Source organism: Peromyscus eremicus, chromosome 4 (assembly GCF_949786415.1).
Source record: "Peromyscus eremicus chromosome 4, PerEre_H2_v1, whole genome shotgun sequence".
Classification (NCBI taxonomy): Eukaryota; Metazoa; Chordata; class Mammalia; order Rodentia; family Cricetidae; genus Peromyscus; species Peromyscus eremicus.
In genome coordinates, this window is record NC_081419.1 from 139581967 (window position 1) to 139604939 (window position 22973).

The 22973-nt window shown below is 54.1% G+C and overlaps 1 protein-coding gene across 2 annotated transcripts in view; it reads right to left on the reverse strand.

Annotated features, from left to right (window-relative positions):
- The window catches only part of Sulf2 (sulfatase 2), an 85926-nt gene extending 66629 nt beyond the window's left edge, over positions 1 to 19297 (reverse strand). The window contains exon 1 of one of the 2 annotated variants that reach the window (XM_059261929.1): positions 19017 to 19297. The gene's annotated coding sequence lies outside the window, so the exon portion shown is untranslated. Of the gene's footprint in view, positions 1 to 18885; positions 18971 to 19016 lie in introns of those variants that run through there. The other variant, XM_059261928.1, reaches the window with a different exon arrangement.
- Positions 19298 to 22973: the final 3676 nt, after the last annotated feature.

The following is a 22973-nucleotide window of genomic DNA, read 5'->3' on the forward strand; positions in this document are numbered from 1 at the left end:
TCCTGGGTGAGGATACCAGCTGGTGCCGGAAGAAGCCAACACACTTCGCCACCCCGTCTGGAGGGAACAGGAGGCCGCACATGAACAGAAGAGGGCTCCTCATCATGGTGCTAGCTCCTGAACTACTGCCTTGTAGGTACACTGAAAGTTCCAGAAATATACCTGCGTGCTGCTACAGCTACCTGGTCACCAGGAAGTGAGACTGTCCCGAGGGAATCCCCACAGGTTGCCTGCCTCCAGGGGCAGCTTTCCAGCCAGGACTCACATAAGCAAACGCCCCTGAGATTTCCCGCTTGTCATGCCCGGGGCGCCTCCACTCTGAGCACGTCACAGCTGTCAGCCCATCTACCGTGCAGAACTGTCTGGTGACGTCATACCCACTCTATGGATGAGGAAAGGAAAACACAGACCGCTAAAATCACTTTCCCCAGACTGCAGGTTCCGGATGGACAGGTGTTCAAACCCAGGCTGGACTTGGTCAGCGTGATGGAAACTCCTGGAAGCAGGTTTATAAGCGGGGTCCTAAGAGACCCCCAACCTTAGTATCTTCTGCCCAAGGGGTGGGCAGGTATCCTCCCAGGGCCTTTTAAAACTATCAGTGTGGTGGGGGGTGGAGGCAGATGTCATCCGCTGGGCTCCAGTCCCAGCTCTGGCTCTGCATCTCAAGGAGCCCTTCCTCCCTCCGGATGGAGTCTTGAGTTCCGCAACCCAGAGCTGTGGCATGAGAGGGGCTAATTATCTATCAGCCGAGCCATCTGTGGGTCGATTTTTGATGAATCCTCCCCACCCCCATCCCGATGGCTTCTCCTGGCCCTGTGCCAGCTCTCTCTGGACACAGAAGAAATCAATTAACAATGACACAAGAGATTCTGCCTCCCCCTTCTTGGTAAGGAGATTCAACAGAGTGGCACAGAATGCCTCTGAATCCCGTTCTGTCTCAGAGATCCCTCCTGTCACTGTGCACACCATTTCGCCCATCAGCTCATGCCAAGCCTGCCCAGCCTGCCCAGCCCTGTCTCTCCTCCCTGGGTCTTCTCGCCGTCCTTGGCAAAGGCTCCCCAGCCTAGCTAAATATCTCTGGGGGCCCCTAGGGTCCCAAGGGAGTGGAGACACCACAACACTTCCAGATCCGTGTGCCATTCTACACGGGAGCAGATCTCGGTGTGGTGGCAGGCCCCTGGCCCACAGGGGACAGCTATGGGGAATCCCCAAGGCTCACTCAGGAGACCTAGAAAGGTCCAGATGGGCTGTTTTCCTCTGTGGGTCTCCAAGTCCTACAAGAAAGGTAGAGACACTCAGGAAGGACCACACAGCTGATAGGGTGGGAGAGGAATGGTCAGAGTGGGGGGGGAGGGACCAGTCTGGGGGGACACGTCCCCAGGAAGTAGAAGAAAGGAAGTGTGGGGTGCACAGAGACACAGCCGTGAGCAGAGCCCTGCCACAAACCTGGGACCTCCTGGATATGAAGTCGGGTGTTCCACGGCAGAGGAGTCCCACCAGGACAGTGATACAATCTCTCAGTGGTGGGTTCTACTCCTTGCTTTTCTCACCAAGCGGCCAGAATTCCACTAAATAAAACCCAGAGCCTATTCTTTCTGAAAAGCCTTCAAGGGCTCTACCCCACCCAGGTAAAGCCCTAAAGCCCCCAAAGGCCACCAAGCCCCTACACAATCTGACCTTTGCCCCTGCCGTTCTTTCTATCTTTTCTCCCTCCTACATGTGGCTCCAGCCACACGGGCTCTGTGCATGCCCGCCATGTCCCCACCCCAGGACCTTTGCACTGGCTGTTCATTCAGGCCTCTTCCCGGCCCCTTCCTTCCTTCCTTCCTCCTGCTCTTTGCTCGCATTCCACCTTCGCATACTGAAATCGAAGCACTGGCCACTTCAGCCACTAGCCAATCTCCCTACAGAATGTCACCTCCCTGAAGGCACAGATCTGTCAGTCATAGTCATCCGTTTCTGTGTCCCCAACACCAGAAGTGCTCATGGTGTTTCCTGACTTAACACAGAATGCTCTCCCACCTGCCTTCTGGTAACAGTCCTCCACTGTGCCCAGAGGCCACTGTGGCTTAGTGTGGCTGCGCAGTAAGGGCCATTGACCCGGGTGGAGCCAGTGAGCATCTTCTCTCTCTGGCTCCAGTGACTGGCCCAGAGGTGGTCATGTGACTCGAGACTGACCAATGAGAGAGTGGGAGCCTGGGAGCCTGCAGAAGCCCTGCTCTGAATGGTGTGTGTGAGTGGTGTATTTTTGGTGATAATGGGTGGGACTAAGGTGTACCTTGTAGTCAGCCCAAGGCTAGTCAGGACTGTCCTTCAGAAGGCACACAGTAACCCCTGAAAGAAAATCTCGGGGCAACTAGAGATACCCCTAGTGCTTGCTGGGACTCTGCACAGTCCTAGGCACTCATCTTGTGTTAACTCAGCCAGATCACCACAGAGGGAGGGTTCAGTGCTCTCCGGCTTTGGGTGAGCTTGGTCAAGGGGACACAGGAGGGGGCGGGGAGGGAAGAGAAGGGGAGGGTGCCTTGAGCCACAGCTCTGTCCATAGGGGAAAAGCAAGCCACGCACCCAGACATCCTAACCCCAAGCCCCACTCCTGTGACCCCACACTTGTTCAGAAGTCAAGAACAATACCCAGGATTGAGGTTTAGTGAATAGGAAGAACACAGAGAAACTGCTGGTGGGGGCAATCAAGGAAGGCTGCCTGGAAGCAGGGGGGAGGAGTCAAGTTTGAGATGCTCAATAGGTACAAAGGCCAGAGAAGCCCTGGAGCTCAGGGAGAGTGGGAAGAAATAGCAGAGGGTGTGGCCTCAGGCAGAGGGGAAGAATGAGGAACATGTGGCCTAGCAGTTGCCTAGCTGGAGGCACATGCTGAGTCTCCCACCCCGCATTCTCCCTGCTTCCTGGGTGCAGATTCCCTCCAGCGCTCTCTGGAGCTCCTAGGACTTATGGGACAGTTTCCCATGTCCCCTTCTTGGGTTCAGAACCTTGGCATCCTGGTGCCTTCTGGGATTCCAGCTGGAAATGAGAACCAAGCCAGCCCTCAAACAGGACAGGGACAAAAAGACCCTCTGAGGAGTCGGGGTTTGAGGCCCCGTCTTCAGCCAAGGCTCAGTATATGGACAGGTTACTAAGGGGTGAAGAAAACAGGGCAACGTGGGCCAGAAGCTCCAGCGGGATGACAGCCAGGCGCAAAGCCATCGAGGCCACAGAACATTCGGGAGGGCTCGTGTGCCGGGCACAGTTCTTGGTACTATGAACTCCAGGGAAACAAAGTCCTTGTCTTCATGCCACGAAAATTCTAATGAGCCGGCGAGTTTCCAGGAGGGTGAAAAGAGTAACAGACAGGATGGGGACGGTGTTGAGACCGTGGTCCCAGCTGTCGCTCAGAGAGAGGTTAGAAGCAACACGTGCAAAGTCCCGGAGAGCAGAGTGTCCAGATCGTCTACACGCCAAAGAAGCAGATGGCCGACAGGCCTCGGGACCCCAGCACTCACACACCCCCACATCTGCTGTGTGCCAGGACCATTCCCTGCCCAGTGAAAACAACTGTACCCCAAATCTCTGCTCCCACCGAGCAGGCAGTGGACAGTTGGCAAACAGGGCAGTCCACGCTGGAGGGAGGAGGCAGCAGTGGGCACCGAGTGCAGTGGACTGTGATCCAGAACTGGCTGCCCAGCTTTGAACCAGCTCTGCTGCCCACTGGATGCTGGGTGGTATGTAATTTCTTACGGCCTCAGTGTCTTTATCTATAAAGTGGGAGGAACAAGTGCATTCACTACACAGAGCTGAGAGGATGGAATAGCTAACGGCCTTTAGAAGTAGATCGGTATACAGCAAGTGCCCAATCAATGTTGGCAAGTCTCATCTGCTGGCTTCGGGCCACCCAGCAACAGCACCCAGTTTTCATTTGAGCCTCATTTCCTTCCTGCATTTGTTCCATAATGTTTAGGCCCAGCCACAGAGGTCTAAGGTTAGACCATGAGATTAAGACCTGGGCCAAGAAAAGCTTTTCAATCCCCCTGCCTCCGTGACTCACTAATCAGAATGTAGGCGCTTTGGGGTCTACAAAAACAGGGGGATCCTGTCACCATCTTGATACCTGCAGCGTGAGGAAGGAAGCTACCACAGGAAGAGGCCAGTTCTGGGAAGTGGTATGAGCTCGGTGACATTAGAAGCCTGGTTCCAGCTAGGGCTGAAGGAAGAAGGTGGCTTCTAGGTCTTTCAGGGTCAATAGATTCCCCGCTCCTTCAGCTGTGGGCTGCTTTCTCTTTTTTTAAGGTCAGCTTCCTCCCAACGGTTCTGGACATGAGTCAAACTCACTTATTTTCGGAGACTCCTGCAGAATGGCTGCTCTCTGCTCTGTTGGTGGTCATGGCTGGCAAGGCTCCAGAGCTGTGCCCGGGTTATGTGCCGGCTGCTGAGCAAGCCTGCATGTGGCCAGTGTCTGTCCTGGTGGGTTCTGGGTGGGGCCAAGTGAGGGCTCCACAGCCGGTATCTAGCAACCAGGGGAGCTGCCTGTTCCCTTCTACAGCTCTGCACTCCAGCCATTCACTCTCTTGACGCGTGTGATGTAGCTGGCCTGATCTCAGGGCAGAGGACATGAATCTTGCCTCTCCACGGAAGAGTCTAGAGGTCACATTACAGATGAACACTATAGAGAAGGCTCTGTGGTCCTTCTCAAAAACATATAACATAAGGGTCCACAGGCCATACCTCAGTGTCCCTCCCCTACAGTGAGAGCTGCCTGTCATGGGTATAAAATTTGTCCCATGCCCATCCTATAGATTCCTCAGAGCCTCAGGACGTCTGGGTGACCAGGATACCCCCAGCTCTCTCTCTTTCGTATGACCCAGTAGGGTGAGAGCCGTGATGCCAGGGTCCAGAGGGCAGGAAAGGCTGACATCAGGTGTGAGTTACCCTGACAACCTGTTTACTTCATGTTTTTAAGGGTAAAGTCTCACTCGAAGTCACCAAGTAGCCAACGGTAACCCTGTTCTTTCTGACCATCCTGTTTCCACCTCCTGAGTGCTAGGGTTACAGACATGCGCACCACACTCTGTGTGTGCAGTGCTGGGGATGGACCCCAGGGCTCCGTGCATGTCGGACAGGACTCAACCAACCAAGCTGCATCCCCAGACCTTGCTTCTGGTTTTCAGAGGGAGAGAGATCTCACTGTGTGTTCCTGTCTGGCCTGAAATTCCCTATATAGACCAGGCAGTGACCCGCCTGCCTCTGTCACAGGTATGCTACGGTGACAGGCTGTCTTGCCGGGCTCTCCCGACACACCCTCCTAGTGACATCTGGGAAAGATGGAACTATCTTTCCTATCCAAAGTTCAAGAAAACATCAATTTCTTTCCACGGCTTTGGTTTTAAACTCCTTCTCATTTGTAAGAGACAAGACAACCCCCCAGGGGTTGGGATGTGACCCTGGAGTGGGGGCTGCCTTGCAAAAAGAGTCTAGGTCAATTTGGGACACCTGTATGCAGTGGCCTTTGTCTGTAGTTGGGGACATGGGACCAGATGCCCTAGGGGCAACGTGGAAACTGGAGTGAAAGACCTAGGGGCTGGGGAGGTGGCTCTGTGGTTTAGAGCACATACTATTCCAGAGGACCCGAGTTCGGTTCCCAGCACCTATATTGAGCTGCTCATAAAGGCTCTTATGCCTTAGGCCTCTGCAGGTACTGCATTCACATACACAACCCCTATACACATACACATAATTAAAAGTTAAATAAATATTAAAAAAAAAAAAGACAAAGGACCTAGATTTAGGAGACGGGCACAGGGAAAAGCCGGTTGGTTCTAAACCCACAGACAATGAGGCCCCTCTGCAGCTCGGCTGGGGAGCTGCGAGTGAATCTTCAAGGCCACTGGTTGCTTCCTAAGCACCTACATGTATGTGCTGGCCACCGTGCTGGCCACCGTGCATGGGTGCTGGAGGGGATGAGGCGGGGCTGGTGTTCCGTGAGGGCAACAGAGGATGAACCAATGAAGAGGAACTTCAGAGTCTCCCGAGAGCTCTGAAGGAAGCTGTCAGGGTGATGCTGGAGAGTCAATCCGAGGAGGCCTCTGGGAGGAGGTACCATTGAGCTGAGACTCGAAGTTGTGGAGAGGCTGCTTATAGCTGAAATGTTGCCTCCCTCCTCCCTTCCTCCATGTTGCTGGGGATTAATTAACCCTCGGGCCTTGGGTGTCCCAGGTGATGCTCATGAAATACCTCCTAAGCAAAGGAAAAGGTACATGAAAGAGCTGGTGGGATGCTCAGTGGCAAAGACACTGAGTACAAAAGCTGGTTAACCTGGGTTCCGATCCTGGAACCCACACGGAGGTAAGAGACCCAGCTCCACAAAGTTGTCACCTGACTTTGGCACGAGCCCTGTGGTACCCGTTCCCTGAGCCACTCCAAACACAAGAACGCTAATAAAGGCAAAGGCCTCGTGATTGGACTAAGCACAAAAATCTTGCGTGGCAGAAGCACGCAGGAGAGTGGCTGGCTGGCACAGCTGAGAGCGGACACAGCTGTACCCTAGCCCGTGCCTGTGGCGGCCACGCCTGCTGTCCTTCCTGGGTGTTTCGGGGAACTAGAATCAGATAGGACATTCCCACCTCTGTTCTTTGTTCTCGCCTCTCAGCTGAGGACAAAAGCTTCCTTGGCAAGAGTTACAGTTATTTCTGAAAAAGGCCCGGAGCCAAAAGCAATAAAGCCCAAGAACAGAGTCGTTATTCACGCCTAATTGCGGGCTGGCGTTCAGTGGGACTGACCGTCCCAGGATCTCGCCCCATCTCAGCCCCACACTTCCCCTGCCCCTTGCATGCCCTACACACAGCACAGGGGTTTCTGGCTGTGGATGCTGCTGTGGTCTCCAGGAAGACCATCCAGGAGCAGTGGGGCGTTCTGACTGCCGGGATTAATAGCCCAGTCATTTCTTTCCTTCTGCCTGACGCCTGGCTGAGCATCCCATCCTGAGCCAATATAAACAGCCCAATGCTCCTGGTCATTCCAGAGGCTGGGACACACAGGTGGGACAGCCGCCTGAAGTCCCTTTGACCAAATAACCAGCTAGCAGTGGGATGGATAGAGAATATGTGGCCCCACGTCCTGCCCCGGGTGCCTCGGGGACTAATGGCTATCTGAGAGGAGGCCATCAGGGAGGAGGCTGTGGGTCCCATGAGCTGGGGCAGTTGCTCATGGACTGTGAGGCATCAACTGGGGTGTCTGCAAGTAGGTCCATTCTGGGGTTGGAAGAAAGACAGGTGAGCATCCCAGGTCCAAAGAAGGCCGGGGACTGGGGTGTGTCTAGCATCCAGGGTGCTGGGAGGGTCCACGACCATCTCCTTCACTTTCCAGACAAGAACACTGAGGTGCAGCAGGATGAGGGGAGTTGACTTTGCGCTATGGAGAGGGGCTTCCAGACCTCAATGGTACCTCAGCAGAGGCCCTGGGAACAAGACAAGTTGCCGTGGACCTGTTGGCCTTTAAAAAAAAAAATCCCATCCTTTGAGACAGAGCTGCTCCACCTTGGCAAGGGCCACAACGACTTCATTTTTTTTCTGTACGAGAAGCATCTGCTCCCCTTCCTTCTTTGGAAAACAGTACCCCAATTTTCTCTAGAGGATATTCTCCCCGACCAAGGGTGGCCCTGTGGCCAGGGCCAGCCAATGAGATTCTTCCTGAGCTCAGGTCTCCCAGCTAGTGCTTAGGGCAGGGGCCCCCCAGGGGTGAGTGGTCCTCCTGAATTCCCCCACTCCAGAAGGCTAGCAGCTCCTGCTTAGAGTCCCCCAGAGTCTTCCAGCCCATGTCCTGCCCTCTCCTAAGCCCAGCCCTCCTACGAACCCCTAAGACTTCCAGGCGGGCGAGCTATTACTTCCGCAGACTCTGCCCAGCAGCCACACCTGCCCAGCAGTCTCCACCCTAGGAAACCGTGTGGCTCTTCACCCTGTTCTGACCTAGAGAAAATGGCCAATGTGATGCAGGACCAGTGTAAGGCTTAGGACTCCGAAGCTCTCATTTCTGCACCTTCTGAAGCCAGACTTCGCAGAGAACACCACGCCATAAGGCTGCCCAGGCCACACAGAAATGTGGGATTCAGCATGGCTGAGGAACGCATGCTATAACCAGCACTAGGTGTGGGCCAGCTGGACACAGCAGTTTGGACTTCCCAGCTGGGGTCACGCAAAGCAGACCATTGGCAACCCATAGCACCCCCAGAACACAAGAGAGCTGCTACCACATCCACCCAAATGCTTCGAAGTCCAGCAATGAAGATGGAAAGATGACCAAGCTCAGTGAACTACCTGTGCAGCAGCTGTCCATACAGTACCTCAGTTTCCCCCCTTACTAGAGAGAGATGATCAACTTCCTGCTTCTAAAGATTTGTGGGATGACTAAGTGTCAAGCAATAAGTAGAAGGCAGATTTAATTTAATTAATTTCTTTTTTTTTTTTTTTTGAGAGTAGGTCTCATGTAGCCCAGACTAAGTTTTGAGCTTGATATGTAGCCAAGGATGACCTTGAACTCCTGATCCTATTGCCTCCACATCCTGGGTGCCGGGATCACAGGTGTGTGCTACCTGCTAGGCGTAAGATTTTAATACCACTACAAACACACTTGTGTGTTGTCCCTGGAAGTGTGTCGGGGTGCTAACATCTGTGCGGGCCTTGTAATTGGGAGGAGGGGGTCTGACATGGGCCACCGCTCCTGGTCCCCCTCTCAAGCTTTGTTTCCGGCAGGTGTGAGAACCAAGGCCTGCTTCACTGGGAAAACCAACCAGACAGGGCAAGAACAGCGGCAGTTGGACGCAGTCACAGCCTCAGGCTAGGCTCAAGAGGCACTCAGGTGGCCTGAGAGGGCCCACACTGTCCCCCAGCCCTCAAGTTTCAGAAGAAGCTGAAAACTCTAACTTTAAAAATATGCACGTAATTCTAGGCTTGGGAAGTTGACAGAGGCAGGAGGATTCTGGGTCCTGGGTCAGCCTGGGCTACATAGCAAGATCTTGTCATGCCCCACCTCCACCCTGCAACAATCTATTAACTCATTTTTCAAAAAGGTTCAAGAAAATAAAAGCCAAAGTGTCCATGAGCCAAACACAGGCCCTGATAGGCAGCCTGGGACGCCCCCTCCCCACTCAGACCTCTTCTTGTACTTTTAGACAGGGCCCGGAACTCTTAGTCCTCCTGTATGCTGGGTCTGCAGGCACAAGCGCTCATACATAAAGCAGGATACTGCTCCAGTCCTGAAACATCCTGGCTCCACAGGAGCCCAGCCAGAGCTCATCCTGGGATGGCCTTAGATGCTACGAGGGGAGGTAATGTGACCTTGGTCACACCACCTGCCTTCAAGGTGAACTTTCACTTGCCAGCGGCCCAAGAATGACCAGCTCTTGTGTGGGACCTACTGTCCCTGCTGGGGCACCAGGGGAATAAGCCCTCTTCCACCAGCCCTCGTGGGCATGTCCAACCAGCTCCGCCTCAAGCTCGCTCTCTGCCGGTGACAAACAGGTTTGGACTTCCAGACCAGGAGCAGTCACCTTGCAGCAAGGACAAAGGCTGCATTCCTTTTAGCCATGACCCACAGGTCTCCTTCCTGGGCACCTGCAGGGCTGGGCCCAGCTCTAACAAGTGCTAACTACTCGGGGCTTACTTTTAGCCGGGGACAAACACACACACACACACACACACACACACACACACACACACACACACAGGACGGATGAAGATAAATAAGTGCAGAGAATTCCAGAGGAAATACTATCGTTCTAGAGTAACATCATAGCTGAGACTGAAGGAGCCAGAAGTGAAGTAGTTATGGAGGAAAAGCGGGTCACAGTGGGGACTGCAAGCGCCAAGGCCCTAGGGCTGGAGACAGCGTCCAGCATCTGAGGACAGAGAGGTGGCCAGTACATGGGGATGCAAAGAGGCAGGTAACAAGCTTCAAGAGGCTTAGAGCTAAGTGGGGCGGAGGCAGACAGGGCAGGGTGGACCGAGCTTGGATTTTATTTTATTACAGGAAGGGCAGGCCCTGGCATAGGCTGCTTCAGGATACATGCCACCTCCAGGAGCCCCTTCGGGACTTGGCAGAAGGCAGCACACCTGAGCCTTCTCTCCTGCTCTCGTGGTTCTCAACGGTACAGAACACTGGCATTTCCTGGGCAGCTGCTAAGCACCCCGAGGCCTGGACTGTGATTCCAACAGTGCTTGCTTAACCATTCAGGGTGTGGCCAAGGCCCTGGGAGATTCTGGGTCCTCTGGAGACAGTGAGGACCTCCCTTTCCCAACCATCTGCCTGTGCTCACGGTGAGAGGTGCCACCCTGAGTTCTCAGGATGGGCTCCAGGCCCTGAGCTCAGTTTTTTTTTTCCCCTGGGCTGGTGTCCATGGGGCCTGGAAGAGGCAGGTGGGGCTCGGGCAGACATGGCATAGAGGAGCAGTCAGTCCGATGATGCCCTTTCCTGCGGAACCAACTGAACTGTGCTCACCTGTCACAGGGAGGCAAATGGCCTTCCCTAGAGGCAGTGCCCCAAAGACACAGCCAACCTTACTCCAAAAGCTGAGGAAGGATTCTCAGAGAAGAGCGGGAATAGGCAACGATCACTGGAAGCCAGCTTTTCTGTCCCGAGGCCTCTGTGCCCAGGCCTTGATCTAGGTCCCCACAGCTACAACTGTTCCAGTTTCCAGGGGAGGCAACAGAGACTCAGTGAGGCAGAGTGACTCGCCCATCTGCATACAGCTCTTGAGAGGCCCAGCTGGGCAAGGCATTCTGATTAGAGCTGTTGTCTTTCATTGACACTGTGACCACTTGGGACAACATCTCTTCTACCCTGCTCCAGCTCATCCTGGGGAGGAGCCAATGATCCCAAGACCAACTGTAGAACACGTGGCCCTGTCTGGCAAAGGCTGGACTTGTCTTGCTGGCTGCACTGTCACAGAAGGGTGGTGTGGGAAGAGGGGCTGCAGGCATCTTTGGGGAAGATGCCTTTGGCTCGAAGACCCCCTCCAAATCAGCATTGCTGTAAGCCCATGTTCACAGGGCGGGGTGGGGTGGGGCAGGGGGGCTCCCAATGTCCGAGAGGGCACCCGGGGAATGTGTGAGGACATCTGAGTCACCACATGACTGACTGGAGTGCTGTTGAGGTGCAGGTCTATTGGGCTGTTTATGACACACACCCAGGAACAGACACTCATTTTAACACAACTTTAAGGGAAGGGTGTTTTGATTTGGGGGGATAGAATCTCATGTATCTTGGACTTGGCCTTGAACTCCCTATGTATGATCCTCTTGCCACAGCTTTTGGAGTGGTGGGATTACAAGCGTGCACCGAGAGACCCAAGTTCCAGTATAATTTCCTAACTTTTGCTGGACAGTTGCGGATGAAAAGGCCGCTGGTGGCAGGCAGTGGTGGTGCACACCTTTAATCCCAGCACTCGGGGAGGCAGAGGCAGGCGGATCTCTGTGAGTTCCAGGCCAGCCTGGGCTACAGAGTGAGTTCTAGGAAAGCCAAGGCTATACAGAGAAACCCTGTCTCGAAAAACCAAAAAAGGAAAAAAAAAAAAAAAAAAAAAAGAGGAGAAAAGAAAAGAAGCCATTGGCAGCTCCCAGGGCCAAGAAATGAACTGTTGCCCACAAACAAGACTACTTCTGCATGCTCTTTTTTGTTTTGTTTTGTTTTGTTTTGTTTTTGGAGACAGGGTTTCTCTGTGTAGCTTTGCACCTTTCCTGGAGCTCACTCCATAGACCAGGCTGGCCTAGAACTCACAAAGATCCACCTGGCTCTGCCTCCCAAGTGCATGCTTTTTACCCTACACCCAAATAAACCAAGGAAAGACCAAAATCTATTTCACTTGGGAAATTTGGCCAACTGTCCACCATTTTATAAAGCTGCACTGTTTTATGGGTATGTGGCTATGTGTGTGTGTATATTTGTGAGAGCAAAGATTGGAGACTGACATCAGTTGTCTCCTTTAATCTTACTTTTTTGGGACGGGGCCTCTCATGGAACCTGGAGCTCAACAATTTGGCTAGACTAGCTGGCCAGCAAGCTTCAGGGATCCTCCTGATTCTGCCTCCCCGGTTGTAACCTGCCCTGGTGTCCCGCCCTGGTGTCCCGCCCAGGTGTCCCGCCCAGGTGTCCCGCCCAGGGGCTGGGCTGCAAGTGTGTTCACTGGGTTTAATTATAAGCCACCCTGCCTTTGTTTTTCCTTTCCCTTGTAATCAGGGTATTTCACTGATGACTGTGTAGATATGTTATCTGTGAATTCCTTCCAGATAACCCTAGCCTCAAAGCACTTGCTGAAAACAGAAGTTGTTTGATCTGCTGGTTTGGGAAGCATTGAGCTAAGACCATCAGCAGAGTCCCATTTATCCTTCGCGGTGTTTGGTTTCGAATCCAGTACAACAGGCGGGCAGGGGCCGAAGAGACACAGAGCGAAGCCTGCTGCAGGGTGTTTTCAGAAGGATTTTGCTCTTTGGGAAAAAAAAGAGAAAGAAGTTCTGTCCTATATCCCTACTTTGAAGGGAGATTTGATGATTGGAGCTGTGGCAGCCACACTGAAACCAAGAGACAAGAAGGTGAAAGACATACTAAGGACAGAGAGACAGTGGACAGCACTATACTGGGATTTTGATAACATCATTCCAAAGATATTATCAAAAAGACAAGACTTGGACTCTTCCCTACTTGAAACTTTCTGTTATGTGAGAAATAGAAACTTCAATTGCCCAGAACACTAAGCCAGGAATTCCATTTTACTGTAAGTATCGTGAGTCCACGTTCGAATGATTAGACTCTGGAGCTATCAGTAACGATCTTGGTCGGCTTCCCTGTTCTCCGAGACATCCAACTTAGTGGCTGGCCTTCAGAAGTCTGCAGACAGCATGGGTCTCCAGAGTGGCGATAGGCAGTGTTCACCAAGCACAGACTCCTGAATTTCCCTAGGCTATCCGCTCGGATCCCCACCTCTCTGGCTACCAAGGTAGGTCAGGCTCCTGCTGGCGTCTGGGCCAGGAGCCAATAAGAAGAGCTGTCAGCAACACACTTTCCAGCCACATCTGGCATCCACCTGGCCAAACACATCTTCCGTCCCTGCTTGAGGTCCCCAGCGTACGGCCTCAGCCTCCCCTACCCCCTGGCCCCACAGACTGCTTAGCTTAAGGATTTTAGTCTGGGCTGGAATGGAGGGCTGTCTCCAGTGGGGCCCAGTGTGGAAAGCAGGGGGCCATGTTTTTCATAACATGGAGCTATGAGTCTGGGGCCCCCTGCCACTGAGCCCATGTGCGTTTGGCAATCCTCTTGAGACTGGAGACTCTATTCAGGAGGCATTGTGCCACCTGCCAGGGTGGAGATGCCCCACCACGCCAGGCAATTCCCAGAGGGCCTCTGCCAATCACCCAGCAGTGAGGAATTAGTCATGTGAAGCTCAGCCAGCGCTTTTTAGCTCTCCCAGGAATGGCAGAGGAGAGCCAGTGGGGTGTCCAGAAATATTCATCAAATAGGTTCGTGACAGGCCCTGGGGACAGGGGACCACACCAGGGAATCAAATGGGAGTTCTCCCTTGTAAGCCTGTCTAGGCACACAGCTGAAAATAACTGGGAAGCCCAGTGGCTCCCAATTCAGGTCACCAACCTCAGCAGACTACAGTCCTGCACGTCCAAGACTTGAAACTCCTGTCCCCTCCTCACACCGCTGAGGAACCACCTGTCCCAGGCCATGGTCACTGCACTAGGGTCACCACACTCAGCGCTGTGGTCACTCTTCGTGGTGGGGACCTCCTGAGCAGGGGAACTAGACGTCACATTTGTGACACTCACAACCGTCTCCACCAATTACTGTATGTTCCCTGGCCAGCAAGAGCACCTTTGTTTGAGAACCAACGGCTCTTCCTTACTCTGGACCCTGGACCCACTCAAGTCCTGCTGGCTCCACACCCCAAATCTCTCTCCACTGCACCAATCCAAACCATCACCACGGTTCTGTCCTGTGGCCACTCTCGGTTCCCCCACAGCGGCTGATGGCCCTGGGCCTTGTGTCCCCACTTCTTAGAATCAAGCCTGCTGCTTATGTTAGCCAAAGCTTTTTGAAACACAGGTTGGCTCCCATCTGAAAACCTCCTATGGTTTTCCACGTCGTTTAAAACAGTCTGAATGTCATACTTCTGCCCTCCCCTCCACAACTCATGACTCCCTACTCCGCTGGGTGTCCGTGTTCACTGCTTGCTCTCCTTTGCACAGGCTGTCCCTACCACCTCAAATGCTCTTTCCTTAGCTCTTCCAAGGCTAGCCTCTTCCTACACTTAGGAAGGCCTCTCTGGACCATCTCCTGAAGTTGCCTCACTGTGCTCCATACTTGTGAGACTGCCTTGGATTTCATTGCTGCTTTTTGGAGCGTGTTACGAACGGCCTTGACAGTGGCCTTGTTTACTGCTTGCTCTTGGGGTCTTCCCCTCTGGAGGACTGGGTTCTCTCTTGCTGGGCTAGGTCTTCAGGAGGCACCCAGCTCTTCTCAGGTGCTTACTAGTGACAGGAGTTTATCTGACCTGTGGTTCTGGGACCCACATGAGATACTGAGATCCATGAGCTATTGGGACTTATAAGGTACTGCAACCCATGAGGTAGTGGGATTCACGAGGGACTGGGACCCATGAGGCACTATAGAACCCATGATGTAGTGGGACCCACAAGGTCCTGAGACCCATGAGGTACTGGGACTCATAAGGTACTGAGACCCATGAGGTACTGGACCTGTGGTATTGGGACTCAAAAGGTACTGGGAACCATGGGATACTTGAGCCCTTGTGGTACTGGGGCCTGTGTGGTAGTGGGATCATGTAGTAATAGGACCTGTACAATACCAAGAAGGTTGTCATGTTCAAGGCAGGGGTGCATTTGGACACCTCTGTATCCCTGTTCTTATCCAGAGCACTCCACGTACACTGCTACCCCCACAGGTCGACAAGACCCTCCCTCTTCCAAGCCTTTGCCGACTCGAACATATGCAGGGTGTCCTGCTCCCTCCCTAGGACTTTACATCTTTTAAACAAACACTTCAAGATGATTTTCACGGAGTGGGGCCAGGCAAACTCAGCCCCCAGAAAGCCCTGGATCAAAGCCAGGCTGCAGCTGTCTCCACTGAAGCCGCCAAACTAGGTTCCCAGGCACCCTGTGGAAAGGGAAAGGTGGTAATGTCCCTGTGGTCCTCACCTCAGCCAGGATGCTGACAGACAGGCTCCTCTGACCATGGCTGCCCATACAGGTGGCTCCTAGCTTCCCAAATGGCCAGACTTCCCTTTTCCAGGGGCCCCCCAGTTTGTGAGATCCAGCAGCCACCTCCCCCACACCCCCCATCCAGACTGTGGTCTGAGGCACAGGTAACTTACTATCTCAGCCAGTGCACCCATTAACGGTCTCATGGAGGGTATCTGGGGGCCCAGGGGACTGTCGCTGCAAAGAGGCTTGCTTCGACTGGGCAGTGACGACGGAGGTGAGAGGACAGTCACTCAGTGGCATCATCCGGGCATCTCCAGTATGATGACAGTCAAGGTTTACCTGGGACGGATGCTAAGCACTTGGTGTGGATGATCTCACCCCGGTCCACAGACTCAGGGAAGGGTGTGAGGACTTACTCTCGTCACTTGTTGGATAAGAACACGGAGGCACAGAACGACTGAGTCACACGCCCCCATGTCGTGGCTGGGCAGGTGGCCAGACAGACGGGCTGTCTTAAACACCCAGCCTGGGGCTGCCAGAGACTGCAGTGTCAGTGCTGAAGAAGGCACAGAGCGAGGCAGAGGGCAGAGCGGAGATGGAAGAATGGCGTCTATGGCAAATGCTGAGTCCCGATCCAGCAGTGCCTGATGCCAGGGCTGCTTTAGGATTCGGGGGCCCGTGAGAGGCATCAGACATTTTTCTTTTGCCTCCAAGTGATTTCAGAGCCCCCTTTCAATGGCTTGCAAGAGAAAGGGTCCTGATTGCAGCCCTTCTAAGAAAACACCCCTCGCCCATATTACATCTGCAACCACACTCAGCAGCTGCCAGCCGATGTGGGTGATACGGTTCTGGCTTCCCGCCCATGAACTGCAGGGTCTGTAACCCCAGCGCCCAACTGCAGCCAGCCACTGCCTCTTCCCCTCTAGGCTCCAAGTGAGGTCTAGTTCCCTAGCAACCGCCCCAATTAGGCAATCACGCCATTTATCAGGATGCCAATTAATTATAATGATCTTAATGATCTCCCAATTAGATAGCGCCTTGAAGCCGGCTGGATCATGGGCATCTGCCGGGGTCCCCACTAGGCCAGTCCCTGGGGCTGGCCATAGCCTGACTGTCCTGGCCTGCAGGTCACCACGGAGAGAGACCCACTTTCTTATCCACTGACACACAGAGCCCAGACTGAAACCAAGTGCCTGGGACCCCCTCTGAGGCCACTCCGCCAGCAGCCACAAGAGGGTCTCACTCCTACAGTGTCCTGCCCTTTCCCTGTGCTGCTGAAGAGCTAAAAATCCCCATCTCAGAGTGCTTTTCATTGGCCACATTTGCGAGAACCTTTGCATCTAGATCAGGGGAGGGAGACGAACGCTGGGGAAGAAAAGAGGCAAAAAAAAAAAAACAACCTAAGGAAAATCACAACAACAAAAATACAAACTAGGACACCTCCCTACTCCCGCTTCCAAAACGTTGGAGGTTCTTAGAGAAGAGAAAGGATTTGGAAGGGTTTCTAACTTCCACAGCTTTACTGTTTCATTGGTCAGGTCTTTTCTTGCCCCCTGCATTTAGAAAATAACTAAGCCCCTAGTGGTTCAAAGCGGACCTGGAGCCTGAGGAATGTACCACTGAGCACCACATTCAAGCTACAGCTCTCGGAGGACTATGTGTGGACACGTGACCTATGGCTGAGGGCCTAAACACTTCCTGTCTGCTATCTTAGAGGTGAAGGGGAAACTTCTTTGAACTGGTCAGAAAGTAGGCAGGAAGGGCCTCAGGTCTTCAGAGAGGGCAGAGTCTAAGAAAAGATAATGGCTGAGTGATAATCTCCCGCTGACCCAGGGGCCAGAAGCCACCAAGGCCAGACACAGGAGAGACTCAATTCCCCAGTCAAAAGACATTGTGAACATCCGGTGTGAAATTGCACATGGGTTGGGGTCCTTGAATGACGCCGGAGTGGGCCAGGGGGCACAGAGGCATTCAGGGGCACACAGACTGCACATGGGTGCACTCAGCTCCTTCTTCGGGCCAGCCTTGTCTCAGCAAACCTACTTACCCTTCCACCCTTAGTTTTGAAAACCTAACATGCTATTAAGGTTTCAGAAAAAGCCATAAATTCAAATTAAAAAAACCTCAAGAGGGTTACACAAAGTCCAAAGCCACACTGCCTCTCAGCCAGGGCAGGGACGGCGGGTCCAGCATGCCATCGGCCAAGCCAACACCATCATCAACAAACTGCTGATTTCAACACTAAACCAAGTAGAAACAGGTTGTTTTGATTTCCCTGAGGACTAGCCAGGCTGGGTGGAGCATCTTTGGGGGGGGGGGTCTTCAGGGAGCTCCCACCCCCTTTTAATCAATGGTTGTATCTTAGTTGATCACCTTTGGGCAACGAGCTGGACCCTGTCACGGGTCACCACAAACTGCAAGATGCACAATTCCGGAGAGAGAGAAAATCTAGGGTGTCCCAAGGGAAAGCTGGTGTCACCTACTCTCGGTCACTCACCTCCAGAGTAGCCTGGGGGTGTACCGTGGGAAAGAGGCAGGGACAGATGGAGAGGGCGGCAGTCCCCACAGACACACCAAATATCTAGAATCAAACGTAGGCTGAATGTAATTACTTGGTTAATTAAATATTGACTTTTAACTCAAAAAGTGATTAAAACAAGCTGCAAGAGAGCCAGTTCAGAAGGGGTGGGGCCGCTCAGAACTTTCAGGAAGTGGGGAGAGGCGGGGGTCACCATAACCACACTCTGTTCAGACCATTCCTACCGTGTGGGGAGACAGGCTCTCAGGGACCCCTCCAGACAGAGGCCACCAAGCCGACCGCGGGTGGCTCCCTCCATCTGCCCACTTTGAGTCTCCTCTCGCCACCAGCCGCCCTCGCAGGGACTAACACTGCCATCCACGCTTCCCTGGGTAACACCCCGCGCCTGGCACGCTCAAAGCTCCATAAATGCTTGTCGAATGAATGAATGAACTACTCTAAATGAACTTGCAGTCCCCGCTGCAGCGTCCCCTTAGGGCTTCTGGAACTCGCGGCGGACGCAGGTCTGCAGGGCGATGGGTCTGACCTGGCGCGGGAGAAGTTTTTCGATTTCATTTGTCCTCGGTTCCGCGAGTTCCTAGTCCCTGCTTGCTCCGGTCCTGCCCAGACAAGCTGCACGTGGCCTGGCATCTAGCTGGCCTTCTGGGTCTAAACCCCAAGGGGTCAACCCGGCCATGCTCCTGCAGCCCTCGGGTCCAGGCGCCCTACCCCGGGGATCACCGGGGCGCGGCGAGAAGTCCTCCCCCAGCTGCCCAGCCTCACAGACAGGGTCAAACCGGTCAGCCCCCTGTGGCCAGCCGGCGCCGAAGCCTCCCGGTGCCACCCTCCCGGAGCCGGGCGGCGGGGACCCGGTGGGTTCACCTGAGCCGTGCTCGCCCTGGAATCCGTGATCCGGGCCCGACCCGGGTCCCGCACCCCACTCACCGCGCGGCTCCCGCGGCCTCACCGCGCCTCTGCCGCAGCCGGGCCGGGCCGCGGGGCGTAGGGGACTCCGCGCTGCCGCTGCTCCGGCCGCCGCCGCCGCCGCATCCCGGCTTCTGCTCCGCCCCGCCCGCCCGCCCCGGGTTCCGCGCGCGCCAGGACCCGAGACCCGGCCGCCTCCCGCCCCGCCGGGGACCCTGCGACCCAGCCATCGCGCCTCACCTCCGGCTCCGCGGTCGCCCCGCGCCCCGGCCCGAAGTCCCAGCGGCTCCCGGCCTGCTGCCTGCCGAGCCGGTGGCCGGCCGCGCTCCCGCCGCCGAGCGCGCACCCTCGCGGGCCCCGGGCGCACTCACCCGCACCCGCTCCCGCTCGCCCTGGGCGCGGAGTTGAAGCCGATGTGCGCTGAGCAGCAAGCTGCCGGCGAGCCGGGACCGCGCGTGCGTGTGTGCGCGCGTGTGTGCCACTCGGACCGGGGGCGCATCTCTTAGTCCACCAGACACTGGCGCGAAGTCGCGAGGGCCATGGATCAGGCCCCGGGGCTGGCGCGCAGAGAATCCAGCCTCTTTCCGCTTTCTCGTCCTCCTCCCTCCTAGCCGCGAGGAGCCAAGTGTTCCCTGAGGCGTGCGACAGCCCCGGCCCGGCGCTGCCCCTCGTAATGACACGTTAATAAATGTTTTCTTTTATCCGCTTTCACAGGAGCTCGCCCTGGTTTGCAAACACCCGGCTGCCTTTGCTGAAAGCCCAGCGCTCGCCTTTAAACACACACGCACACACTTGCCATTGGAGACGCCGGCTCGGGCTGATCCCCAAGCAAGATCGCGGGAGGAACTGCCCACGCGCCCGGGACCTTCCCACGCGCCTCCGAAGCTCTCTGAGAAATTAACTTGAGCTCAAGCGAAAGCAGAAGCGTTGCCCAGACATGGGCCGGGAGTGGGAAAGAAAGGGGAGGCAGGCTCCCTTGGTAAAGGGGAAACTCGACTCCAGGTGGTGCTGTCTGCGCGGTTTCTGCCGTCCCCCAGCCACAGAGGCCTGAGGGGCACTGGCTGCCTGGGGTGGGTGAAGAGAGGCCACAGAACCCACCAGAGCGGCAGAAAGTAAAGCTGACGAGCTGGGGGGAACTGACCCTGCGGGGGAACTGGCCTCGAGTGGAAACGTAACCCTGAAAATCCTCCATGGTGTTCTATCCATTTATAGACACTGAAACCAAGACACAGAGCGGTTCCAAGTTACTGGCCCAAGGTCAGACAGGCAAGCAATGGATCAGGATCTGAACCCAGAAGCTGAGCTCTGGCGTTGTATCTGAAACCCCAGGCTGTACTTATTTTCCAAATCCTCCGTTCCCTGGTGGGATTTTTCTAGTTTCCTGATGGATAGTGTTGTCAAGTTTAATAAGTAAAAATAACAGGGCACCCATGGAGATTAGAAAAAAAATCTTTGCTGTTTATCTAAAGTTCAGATGGATTGTTTTGACTGGGTGGAGGACTCTAGACTCCTCTTTGTACGAATCCGGAACTTGCCTTTCCAAGCCAGGGGCAGGTCCCACCTTTGGCCAGTCAGTCAGTTGTACAGTTGTGGCTGGATACAGAATGTCAAAGTATTTGCTTTCATGAACTAAAAAGATTGACCCCCCCCCCTTTTCTTCCAGCCTCATTGCTGCTTAAGAGGGGTCCTGTTCTCTGGAGCACTGTTCAGAGCAGGCACGTGTCAGGAAGGGCCACATTCCCGCAGCACTGTTCAGAGGAGGCATGTGTCAGGAAGGGCCACATTCCCCGCAGCACTGTTCAGAGGAGGCATGTGTCAGGAAGGGCCACATTCCCGCAGCACTGTTCAGAGGAGGCATGTGTCAGGAAGGGCCACATTCCCGCAGCACTGTTCAGAGGAGGCATGTGTCAGGAAGGGCCACATTTCCGCAGCACTGTTCAGAGCAGGCTCGTGTCAGGCCACTCCTGTGACTGAGAGCTTCTGAGAACTGGCACTAGAAAGCATGGTGATGTATGCCTGCCATCCCAGCACTAGGAAGGCTGAGGCAGGAGGATCAGAAATTCAAGGTCACCTTCTTCTACTAGTGAGTCTGAGACCAGATGGAGATCCAGGAGACCCATTTTTAAAAAAAACAAACAAGAAGAAAAATCTTAGAAAACAAAAATAAATAAGCAAACAGGTAGCAAAGCAGGTGTAATCAGTTTTGACGTCATGTCTTTGTACAGTCAACTGAAACAGTATTATTGTGGCTCACACCTGTGATCCCAGCACTAGGAAGGCTGAGGCAGGAGGATTGCCCAAAGTCAAACCAGGCTATATAGTGAGACTGTCTCAGAGGCACTCAGAACAACAACAGACAAGTACAAATTTGATCTTTTTGTGTTCTTTTCTTTCTCTGTAACATGTAATTTTATATTTACAACACTGCTCACTTTGGGCCCCATGTGCCTTGGGCTCCTCCTCCCAGGAAGCACCCTTCCAGGAGGTTCTGTGGCCATCTGAAGAGCATTTGCACCTGGTCATCACGTTTTCATTCCCGAACTTTGGGGAACGTGGATGCTCAGCGAGGTTAGGGTCTTGACCACAGTCCACTTGCTCACAGTGGATGGGCAGGTGACTTTCAGCTCCCTGTCCCCTTCCGCCCTACTGCAGAGGCTGGGCCTGGCTTTGAACCAGGTACCTCACTGCAGCAGTGGTTTTCTAGTCAGACCCCAGTGTCCCATCAGGGCAGGACAGGGAGTGGGGGGGGGGGTCAGGGCTGAAACCTGCGTCCTATTTGCTGTGAGGTTCTGGAGAATGTTCTAGAAGTTGGGAATTTACACCACAAAACAGTTCAAGAACCACAGTATGACCACACCCTTGCCCTTCAGACAGTGGTTCTCTCTGCAGATGGGTGTGTCCATCAGAAATTCCAGGAAAGGAGGAGGCTTGAAGTCACCCAGTTGGGACTGGGCACTGGAAGAAGATGATATCACATGATTTCTCTTCTGTTTTCTGTCTGCTGTTGCAATAGAAAGATCTAACCCAGTGACAGCGACATCAGCACCTGACCCCAGCTCATTCTTTACTGAGGAGAGGACAGAGTTTAAGGACCAGCCTGTATGCATGGGACTCTCATCAGCTAAGACACTCAGAGGGTCTGCAAAGTCTCCGGTCACATGTCTTCCCCTAATTCTTAGTGAACCCCTAACCCTGTTGGTCTGGGCCTCCGCCTGTGGCCCAGGCTCCTTCCAGGTGGCTGAGGACTTCTGGCGCCACTCAAGAATTTCTGTGTCTGTCTGAAGACGTGAGGGGCTTCAGTGTCAGATGTCCCCCAGCCTGGGGAGTCATGGTCTCTTCCACAATTGACTCTGGCCAGGGTGGGCTAAACAGAGTCCTCAGGACCTTCAGGGTTTCCTGAGTCTCCAGTCCCTGCCTTTCTAAGCATGTGGCCTAAGGCCAGTTTTCTATTGTGTTCCCTGTGCCCCTGATGACGGTCATCACTACAAATGCCCCAGCTGGACAGCTGTGGAGCCTTGTCAGCTCCTCAGGCTGCCCTCACTCCACTGTTGGCTTAACTTTGACAAACTTTGTTCTGATGTCCCAAGCCTTGCTTTTCCCCTCTGGGAGTCCCTTGCTATACAGGACACTGTGGGTCCTACCCCCCCTAAGGGGTCCTTCCCGGTCTTACTTCCTGACTCTCTGGCGATGGTGGGAACCCACATGCCTCTTCCTGAACCCCTCTGCATCCCAGCACACAGGTTGAAACCCAGTCAGATTGTTTAAACTTTTCTGGCCATCTGGGCCAGAGTCGATGGTAGTTTACGAGGGTTATAAAAGACAACCTTTTAACATGTCTGAAACAAATTGGCGTGTAAAGGAGAAACACTAAACCGAGAGACATGGCTGCAGCCTGGAGGCTCTGCTCAGGCCCCATTCTCTGGGGCACAGGTGGCTTTAATAATGCATGCAAGTTTGACTGTGACTCGCCCCTCCAAGAGAAGCCTGAGTCCCCTCCCAGGGTAGAGATCAATCTCCCCAGCTCCTGAGTGGAGATGGGCTTTGCAGAGCTTTTAAAATACAAATTTGAGTATCTTGCAAAAACAGTATGAGTTTGTGGTTAGTTCTGCTGAAATCTTAGTTAGAACGCAAGTTGTCTTGTCAGGAGAAATACCCTGGTATTAGCGTGAGACTGTTTATATATATCTTCAGATATCGTGATAGTGAGGGCAGCTCCACAAGTCCTCATTAAACCGAACACTAATTGTATTTCATGTGGCCTCCCTGGGCAGCACACGGTCACAGACAGGCTTCACTTCAGCAAACACAGCTATCTTTGCATTGCCACA